Genomic DNA, 10638 nt, shown 5'->3' on the forward strand with positions numbered 1-10638 from the left:
TCGATAGAGTTGGCGGATTATTTTGTACATTTCCGTTATTTTGAATCGTGTTTGATTCGTTGCTATAACACACACTTGAAAGTTTCCCACAGAAGTAACTTACATTTTTTTGAATTTTTGAGATGAGGATTGGTTATTCGTATTATTTGGATTCTTCGCATTACCGTTCTCATCTTAAGTGTTATTTACACAACGTTTCAGTCGATGTAACTTCCGACCTTCTTCAGGTGTATTTTATCAAACTCAGGAATCTTTCTTTCGAACTTGGGAATCTTTCTGTCGAACTCGGGAATCTTTCTGCGAACTCAGTTGTTGTGTAGGGGATAAAGTAATTTTTAAAATTCTGTCGTAAAGTACACTCTTCTAGAGGCTGAAGTGTCAATCCTTAGTGCGGGCGACACTAAAAAATACAGTTGCGAATTACTTAGGACTTCTACCCAATCATGGCCGACGGAATGAGAGCATGCTACCTCCGTATATGCATGTGAATATGTGTATGGCTTCCTGCATGTATAATTTTATATGAATGTGTAGATGCGCATATATCTGTGTATGTATTAATAAGTAAATACACAACTAAATGAAATATTATGAGTGAGATTGGGAAAAGGACACAAATAAACCAATACAACACGGAAAGATAATACATGAAATTCTGTATACGTTTGAGTATATATATAAATTTTAAGTATAATGACGCAGATGAATATATAGGAAACAAAAATTTAAACTAAAAACACCTACTTACTTCCCTTGAATAAAATTTTCAAAAAATTATTTGAAATAAAGGTACTTACCTCCCTTGATAAAAATCTAAAAAAATTATTTCAAAAACGTACTTACGTCCCTTCACGAAAAACTTCAAAGCTGATTTAAAAATAACGTAATTACCTCCCTTGATAAAAAACTTAAACAAATTATTAAAAAAACAAAATTACTTACCCACCACCTTGATAAAAAACTTCCAAAATTTATTTAAAAACACACCTACTCATCTTCCTTGATAACAATTAAAAAAAAATTATTAAAAAAACCCTACTTACCTTCTTTGATAAAAAATTCCAAAAATTATTAAAAAAAAATCAACTTACCTTCCTTGATAAAAAACTTCCAAAATTTATTTAAAAACACACCTACTTACCTCCCTGGATAAAAACTAAAAAATTATTTTAAAAAAAACCCTACTTCTTTGATAAAAACTTCCAAAAATCTACTTATCTTCCTTGATAAAAAATTTCAAAACATTATTTAAAAACATATCTACTTACCTCCCTTGATAAAAACTAAAAAAAAAATATTTAAAAAGCCCTACTTACCTTCTTTGATAAAAAAAAAAAAACTTTAAAAAATTATATAAAAAGTACTTGATAAAGATAAATTAGAGTGACACCCCTTTGCATTGGTATTTCATTTAGAAATCGCCTTAACATTTTGTATTTCTCTTGGATGACAAAATATGCACTTGTAGAATGAACGTAATATATATATATATATATATATATATATATATATATATATATATATATATATATATATATATATATATATATATATATATATGTATAAGGAATGAAAAATACCAGCGGTGGTTGACGTTATGTTTTAAGAAAAATAGAAAAAAAGAATGAAATTTTCTTTTTCGCACGATCTATGACTTTTTCTTTTCTTACATTTTTATTTCAATTATCCTGAAGATGTCCTCTGAAATAAGGACGAAACGTTGATTTTTTAATAATTTCATTCGGTTTTTCTATTTTTCTTAAAACATATATATATATATATATATATATATATATATATATATATATCGATATATTTAATAATGGATCTATTCTAGGGATTTTTTTTCGTTTTGTCAGAAATTAGTATGTTTTATTCTCTAGGCATTCACTATAATTCTGTTCTGATGAGACTTTTTATGTTGCATTTTATTATTTAAAATAAAAATTGCCTTGAAACAGCTGTAAAATAAAATTGCCTTGAAACAGCTGTAAACAATGTTTATTTAAAATATGCTTCGAAAATCATTTCAATTGTCAAAATACATACGTATGAAAATGAGTGTCTATTTACATCTCTGTTATTCAAAAATTAATAAGATTTTTTATTGCAATGTATTCAGCTTACACCAACATCGCTACCCATAGAGGTATCTATTATTAATTATCAACACTAGAGTTATTTTCCAAAGATAATTGTCGCTGAAAAGGGAGGTAATTTACGAAATTGCTTATACAGTTTCTTCACTTCATTGAATATTATTCAATTAGAAAATCGGCCGTAGTCATAAAATGCCATTTAAAACTAAATATAAAAGATGACAAAAAAAGAATTTAAAACCCAGAAGAATTGGAATTGCAGAAGTCGATATCGTAATCGATTACGTCATATTTGATTACGTCATATTTGATTACGTCATGTTTTCTATAATCAATTCAGTATTTAAAGTAATAGATTCGAGCTACTAACTATTAGGTGTTTTTTTCTTTCGTTCACAACTTCAATATATATATATATATATATATATATATATATATATATATATATATATATATATATATATATATATATATATATATATACAAAGCACATGGCAGCTGATCCGACCTCTTTGATTTTCAAGATTACATTTTGAGCATAATTATGTAGTACAGAGGGACAGACAGAATTAATGCTTTGTCCACATTTCAAATTCAAGTTGGGTTTCTAATGAATAATTAAATAGGAATGAATATGTAAATATACATCATGACCACGTTGACAAAACGGTTCTCGTTAGATCACTGAAGTTAAGCAACGGTGTGTCTGGTCAGTATCAGATGAAATACCAGGCGCTGTATGTAGGAGGACATCGACACCTCCCTGCGAGAACAGCAAAAATCTAACGCCGTCATATCCCATGACCGGGGTATATATGCGACTGGAAACCGTTTCTGAATTCAATATTCCCCTGACACTATCTTTCGGAGGAAGCCGGTTCACCCGCCTAAGGTAAGTGTCGCTTAAGGCTAACTGAGTACATAACGTGGTCGTTACGCTTTATTTAAATAATTCATAAAAATAAAACAGGTAATAAGCAAATAAAAATTCGGGTCCGCCTTTTCTCTTTCTCAACAAAAGTTGTTTTTTTAAGACTATTATATTTGTTTCGACACTTCTTAAAAATCTCTCACCATCACCCATCTCTCCCGGTGTGCACTTTTCTTCTCCGATGTCATGCCGACCGTAGCCAGCCATTTCCCGCCTTTGCATTTAAACGTCAATTCTCTTCGACGTCAACGTTGTTTCTCTCTCGAGCACGTGCTACATTTTTCTCCTTTTTCCGTTCTTTTTCTCGCGCGCACTTTCTCATTTGCATATGCATGTTTTTCGGCTACTCCTGCTGCTAATCTCCCAACAAGCCAGCCATCGTTCGCTGCCGCCGAAATCTTCCCACGCACTCAAATTCACTATGTTACAAGTATGTTTATTATTTCTATATTAAGACCAACAGTAATCCAAATTATTCATGATTTTTTACAGGTAATATGCGTCATCCGAGTAATTTATTACAAGGCAGAGGTAGGCGCTTCAAGCCAGATTCGAAAACGAGTTTTTTTTCTACCGGTGCGATTCTAACACTTAGGCCAGTGGTTCCCTATTTTTATCCTACACGGCACACTTTTAAGTTCTTTAAATTCTTATAGCACACCTATCACAAAAGCATACAAACAAAAATAAAAAACACAAAACAAACAAACATAAAACAAAACACAAAAAAACAATATATATATTTTTTACTCACGTTCACCCCTAACAAGACACACCACTGCTTGGACGCAAGAGGCTACTATTTGGATCCATGCCCAAGAAAGATTAACGAGCTGTTAGTTCACGTTATTTTTAAACCTCTGCATATCAGTACAGTTAGAGAAGCAGGTAACAGGAAGGGAATTCCAAAGTCTGGTTGTTTCAGGGAAGAAACTTTTAGATTAGAGTAGAAATTTAGGGACCTCAACAGTGAAAGTGATTTTTTTGCTAAGCGGATTTGTCGGGGATATGCATGAGGGGACACAAGTGAAGTGAGTTCATCAGAGCATATTCCATTAAAATACTTGTAAAACAGGAACAGAGATGAACATTGCGGCGATGGGACAGGGGTTGGAGCTTAGTTGACAAAGTGGAACCTATTAGATTGGATACTCTTTTTTGGACCATATCCAAGAGGACGAGGCTAATGGTAGATGCACCAGCCCAGATGTTGCAACAATACTTCATTCATGGGAGAATGGTGACCATGTAGAGGTACAGGATACTCTCAGGTGTGAGTAGTCTCCTAGCTCGATAGAGGAAACCCGGTTTAGATTTTCTACTAATAAAGCTTTTTTTTGCAATAAAATAACCAAGTTTAGGTTGAAGGTTAGGTTATGATTAATTATAAGGTGTCCTTATCTAATTTGAAGCAATTGCTTCATCTTTGGTTGCACACAAAACACAGTGGAGAAGGAATCCAGTAAAATCCAAATTTTAGATAATTATTATAAAACCGGTAAACTTTTGCTTATTTTGATGAAAAAATGATAGAATTATGATTTTCATCATCTTTTTTATAAATGTGTTCATAATTCAGGGTGAATTGTATCTAACGTTGAATAAAATAATACGATGTGCCTTCAATAAGAGACCAGACTTTTTTTTTTCGTATGGTAACTTTTATTGATGGTACACACATGAAACTCTAGTTCCCTTGAAAGTAATCTCCTCTGGCTGCAATACACTTGCTCTACCGTTCCAACATCTTCTGAAAGGCCCCATGGAATTCCTCTTATGTTAGCGTGTCAATCACAACCCCTTTTATCTCCTCAATTGTCTCATAACGACATCCTGTAAGGTTTTCCTTGAGCTTAGGGAACAACTAAAAGTCACAGCGAGCAAGGTCTGGCCTATAAAGAGGGTGAGGAACTGTCTTGGTGCCCATTTTGGTCAAATAATCTGTAAAAAAGATGGAGCTGGACTGGTCGATTCGAGCAAATCTGTATCTTTAGTTTGTCGCGAATAATTGTGTGTACAGTTCCCACACTGTGCACTTATTGTCTCTATACACACACGGCGGTTCTTATTCATGAAATTCTTTACTTGGCCAATCAGCTCTAGTGTTCTGACTTCCTTAATCCTCCCATACTTCTCATCATCCCTCACAGATTACGTGTGTTCCTTGAATCTTTTATGCCACTCAAAAATATAATACTCGATTCATGCAAGATTGTCCAAAAAGAGTCTGAAGCATTCCATATGTTTCGGTGGCATTTTTCCAAGTTTAAAAATAGAATTTTATTGCATATCGTCCTTCTAAAGAGTCCTCACCTCCAGATTGCATTTTTTAAATTCACCAGCTATGGCAATCAGGCTTTAGTAGGGTGTATTCAAATTCTTGTTGTAGCTGTTCATTTGAATCTGAAATCATAAAAATTGGTTTGTCATCTCATAAGATGTATAGCAATAACATACTGAATTTTCAGGAGTCCACGACAATTTTAAATGCCTTTAAAACAAGTCTAGAAACTTATTGAAAACACCTCGTAATTCAAAGAGGGTTCTTATATTCAATCACGTTTTCTATTTCTCTTGTTAAAACCTTAATTTATAATTTCATTATTAGATGGGAAATAATTACAAAAAATCTGTATATAAACGAGATAGACGATATAAAGCATAACAACGCTTATGAATTAAGCATCACGTAAGTGATAATGTGTGACTTAGTATTTATTAATACAAACGACTTCGGTTTTTAACGATATGAAAACTTTTTTCATCTATAACATTTTCGCGGCACACCAGTTACCATTCCACGGCACACTAATGTGCCACTGTACGGTGGTTGGGAACCAGTGACTTCGATAATTCACGTAAACTTTTATTTAAGCACTATCATTCACCGAAAAGTGCTCTATTTGTTTCTTACCAAAAAGGAAATAAGGAAATAGAAAACAAGAGTGGAGGAGAAAGAGTTAAAAGTAACAAACAGCCAAGTATATATTCGAAACGGTTGTGTCGAATGAAAGCAATGCGTACATGTGGTTGAATTTACTTAATTAAAAGAAAAATATCTTCAAAGAAATGTTCTGGTTTTGAAGTCTGCCGTTTCCCAAAGGTAAAAAATCTTGATTAAGAAAAAAAAAATCGATTTTAGTTTAATTTCATGTACTTTTTTTGTCACAAATGTTCGGGAACAAATGTTTTTCAGTAATACGCGTTTTTCGAGAAGGCTTCTTATCTCAGATAAATCATCTTTAAGTCGAAAACTATTTTGTCAACTAACAAAACTTGCAGTTCATCGTGAAGACTAATATCATTTAGAATGTTCCGATTTGTTTATTTCTAAGATTATATAACACGAAAATAATACCTATTACACTCATGTAATTGTCTATCGAATTATTGTTTTGCAATATCTTACAGAAAGTCATGCGTACATAATTTGATAACAATAAATACGAGTTATTCTCGCCGTAGAAACGCTTCTATAAATAAACCGCCCTAATATGTCAAAAGTATTTCTATTATATGTGAAAATAATCTAACATAAATTGGATTTTTCCCTGACTGCTTATCTACGAAATAAAGACAAATTAGTCGGATTCTAATGCTTAGATATAAACTAAATCTGACAAATCGATATTTAATTCTGTCTAGCCAATGAAATACACAAATCTTGTATCTGATTTTTTTGATAAAACAACAATCCCAATAGATTTCATTGATTATATATTCTACTCGGCGATCTATATTTTTCAAAATCTTTAAAAATTTACGGAGATAAATAAAGATACGATCACTAGCACCTGAATCTATTATTTATTCATACACGTTCTGGAATTAAAGATGAATACATATTCAGTTTAACCTCCAGAGTTTGATTATACATAAGGAATATATACACACATATATAGATATAATTATATAAAATACGTTTAAAATACTCTGTCTATCACGGAGAACATAACTATATATATATATATATATATATATATATATATATATATATATATATATATATATATATATATATATATATATATATTCAGTTATGTTCTCCGTGACAGACAAAGTATTTTAAACGTATTTTATATAATTACTAGCAATTGGTGCCCGGCGTTGCCCAGGTGTTTTGAGGTTAATGCTGAGAAAAAAAAAGGTCAATTTTTTAAAACTTTGACCCCTATTATGACCTCTTAACATTTATTGTTTAGGGATCAAGTAAAGTTAATAAGTTAGATCCATGTCCAAGGAATCTATATCTAAAATATCACGTGTTTACTGTTTAGACCCAAAATTGTAGGAGGAGTTTGGTAGAGTTCTCAAAGGTCAAATCGTTGAATATTGACCACTTAATCGCCAAATTTCTGTCGAAAACCTATCACATCGATTTTCCCAAATCTCAGTACCCTGTATATCAAATTTCGAATCTCTAGGCTTAAAATTGACAGAGTTTTAGCGTAGGGAAATGCACACAGACGCACAGACACACACAGACACTATCACTTATATATATATATATATATATATATATATATATATATAAACATGTGTGTGGCATCCGTCAGTCGAAACGACTATGGATCAGCGCCCTATTAAGATGTTGTTATAAACATAAACATCATATATATAAGGATAATAGTACGCCATATATATAACAAAAGACCATTATTTACTCAAGTGAAAGGAAAACCCGGGGGAACTTTACCCAAAAATAAATCTATATTTTTTTTGTGTGAATTGATAGTCTTATAAGCGAGTAATTCAGCCATCTTGATTCTTAACCAAACAGAAAGTTCAAGTAGGGGGATTTTCCTTTTTTTGATAGCGAGGCCAAATTTCGCGAATTTGGCCTTTTTTTAAAGCAGTTTGGCCTTCAAAATTTCTGTCTGGCCTTTTTCTTCACCGATGAAATCTGGGGACGCAACGGGAATTTTCGGCAAAAAAATGTTACTATGCACATCTATGTATTGAAATACAATTTGTGGCAAAATTTCAGGAAAAACTAATGGATGGTTATCTCGCAATAGTCCGGACAATTCGCTAAATTATCTCGTCAAAACCTTAAATCTCGAATTTTTGTGCATTTTTTTTTTGGGGGGGGGGCTAATTTGGCATAATAGTGTCCATTTAATAGTATTATCTTGAAAAAATAAAAAAATAAGGAAAATTACCAAAATAAAAACAAACAAGAACAACAAAAGTGTGCCGTATTTTTAAAAGTTTTATTGCGTTGTTTTTATTTGCTTTTTTTTATTTCATCGGTGAAGAAAAAGGCCAGACAGAAATTTTGAAGGCCAAACTGCTTTAAAAAAAGGCCAAATTCGCGAAATTTGGCCTCGCTATCAAAAAAAAAAGAAAAAAAGGGAAATCCCCCTACTTGAACTTTCTGTTTGGTTAAGAATCAAGATGGCTGAATTAATAATTACTCGCTTGTAGCGTTGATTTTTTTTCTTTTTTCGCTATAAAAAAAACTACTTGATGAAATTACGTGATTTTTTTCTGTAGGAAAACTTTATCCCATGACGAGTACGTACAATATATTTTTTAAAAAATATTTCCATTTTTTAATGTCAATGGAAAACTGCACACGTACCCAAACCCGAAATGAAAAGACCACGAGTGAACGCGCATTTTTTTTTTTTAGTTTAGTTTCATAATGGCGGCCGTGATGTCGGAGGTTCGATTGTTAGATTGTAAGTTTCGTATTTTTGCAATTTGTAAATCGCAAGTTAGGAAAAAATTAAACCCTTCCAAGATGGACAATAAATAAAGCCATAATATTTTATGGTAAAGTTAAGAGCCTACGAACCATAGTTTTTTAGGAGATGTGATTATTGGATTAACCAATCAGAAATCGTCTGTGGCACACACATCTCTGTTTATATATATATATAATTATATCTATATATGTGTGTATATATTCCTTATGTATAATATGTATGTCTCGGCAACAGTGTGAAAAGCATATCTTATTTTTCTTTTATTAATATTGGAATTTTCCCCGTTTTCCCTTGTACATATTTGTGAATTATTCCATGGATTTCGGCCTTTGGATTATTTTGAACCATCTTCCAATTACCAGATTTCCTTGGATTTTACTTGCGCAAATGGAAATTCAATGAACTTTCTTGAAGCTATATTTTTGGATTTTACCGCCATTGGATTATTTATCTTTCACCAGACTATCCATTCACGTGTAATCACCTTTTTCTTGACCATATTCCCTCTGCTTCACTGTTTTGTTATCAAGTAAGATCTTTGACTTACTTGTTGTTTCATCAAATACATTTGTATGCAAAATCCGATCCCGCATTTTGCTAATTCTTACCCTCTGATGAGAAGGAAAGTATTTCTTCGAAACTCCGCGGATTAAGGACTATCCACTTATCAAGTGTTTCCTTTTCAGGTTAAATATGTTTTAAACTCTTTTTTAAAGTGTTTTTAACATGTTTTATTAATTTTTTGCTCGTATTATAAGCTCTATCTCCTATTTGGTGTATCGAGCTTTTACATCTGGCTAACTTTACAAATATTAATTCTTTAATATTTATAATATACTTTAATTTTACCATCTTGTATCATTTTGTTAAATTTAATTGTAATTTTTTTATTATATATATATATATATATATATATATATATATATATATATATATGAACAAATGATTAATAAAATATGTTAAAAACATCTTGAAAAAAAGTTAAAAACATATTTAATTTTAAAAAGGAAGCACAAGATAAGATTTAGGTCACCAAAAATGTGTATGTATTTTTAATATTATTTTAATATTCCGTGCTTTGATTTTTCATTAAAAATGTTTTGATCATTGTAATAATGTTTTTAAATCATCGAAATAGTTTTTAACGCGTTTCAGACGTTCTGTGAAGCGTCCTCTTCAGAAAGTATTCAAAATGTAAAATATTTAAAATATATATTTAAAATGTGTTCAGAATGTATAAAAGCATTTTCGCAGTCCATTTTGGTGACATGTTTCCCGAGCGGTGGAAATGTCTGTAAATAATTCTAAAGGTCTTCATTCGTGTGTTCAACCCCTACCCTTGCTTATTGGAGCTCAGACCGTGGTCATTGCTGCCTTGTGCTTTTCCCTGTCTTTTATTTCTACTTTTCTTTCTTTCTTTTTTCTTATTTCTTTCTTACTTGAGTGGAAGTGAGGGGTACGTTGGTACATTGTCAAATGAGTGCATAGGTGTGTGTGTGTATGTGTGTGTGTGTGTTTCCTTGTATTGGTTTGTAGAATGTGTGTTATATGTCTTATAGTTTTATGACATTATAAATTTATTTGCTTCCCTACGAAAGCAAATGTGATGCAAGGTTGTTTTTAATGTGTGTGTGGGGTGGGTAGACCAGCTCCCCTGAAACAAAAGTAATTGGTAGGGATGTTTCCATTCAATTTTGATTTTTACTTTTTGTATTTTTAGATTTTAGTTTTTTTTTTCCATTGTGGTTTTCCTTTTAGTCTTAGGCGGTTGGAGCATTCATAATATTATGTTTATTTAAATAAAGAGGCGTATTTATAAATAGACGCAGGGGATTTTCTAATGCTTATTTTTATTTTTCTCCCCATATATATATATATATATATATATATATATATA

Source organism: Euprymna scolopes, chromosome 24 (genome assembly GCF_053919585.1).
Source record: "Euprymna scolopes isolate OS-2025 chromosome 24, ASM5391958v1, whole genome shotgun sequence".
Taxonomy (NCBI): domain Eukaryota; kingdom Metazoa; phylum Mollusca; class Cephalopoda; order Sepiida; family Sepiolidae; genus Euprymna; species Euprymna scolopes.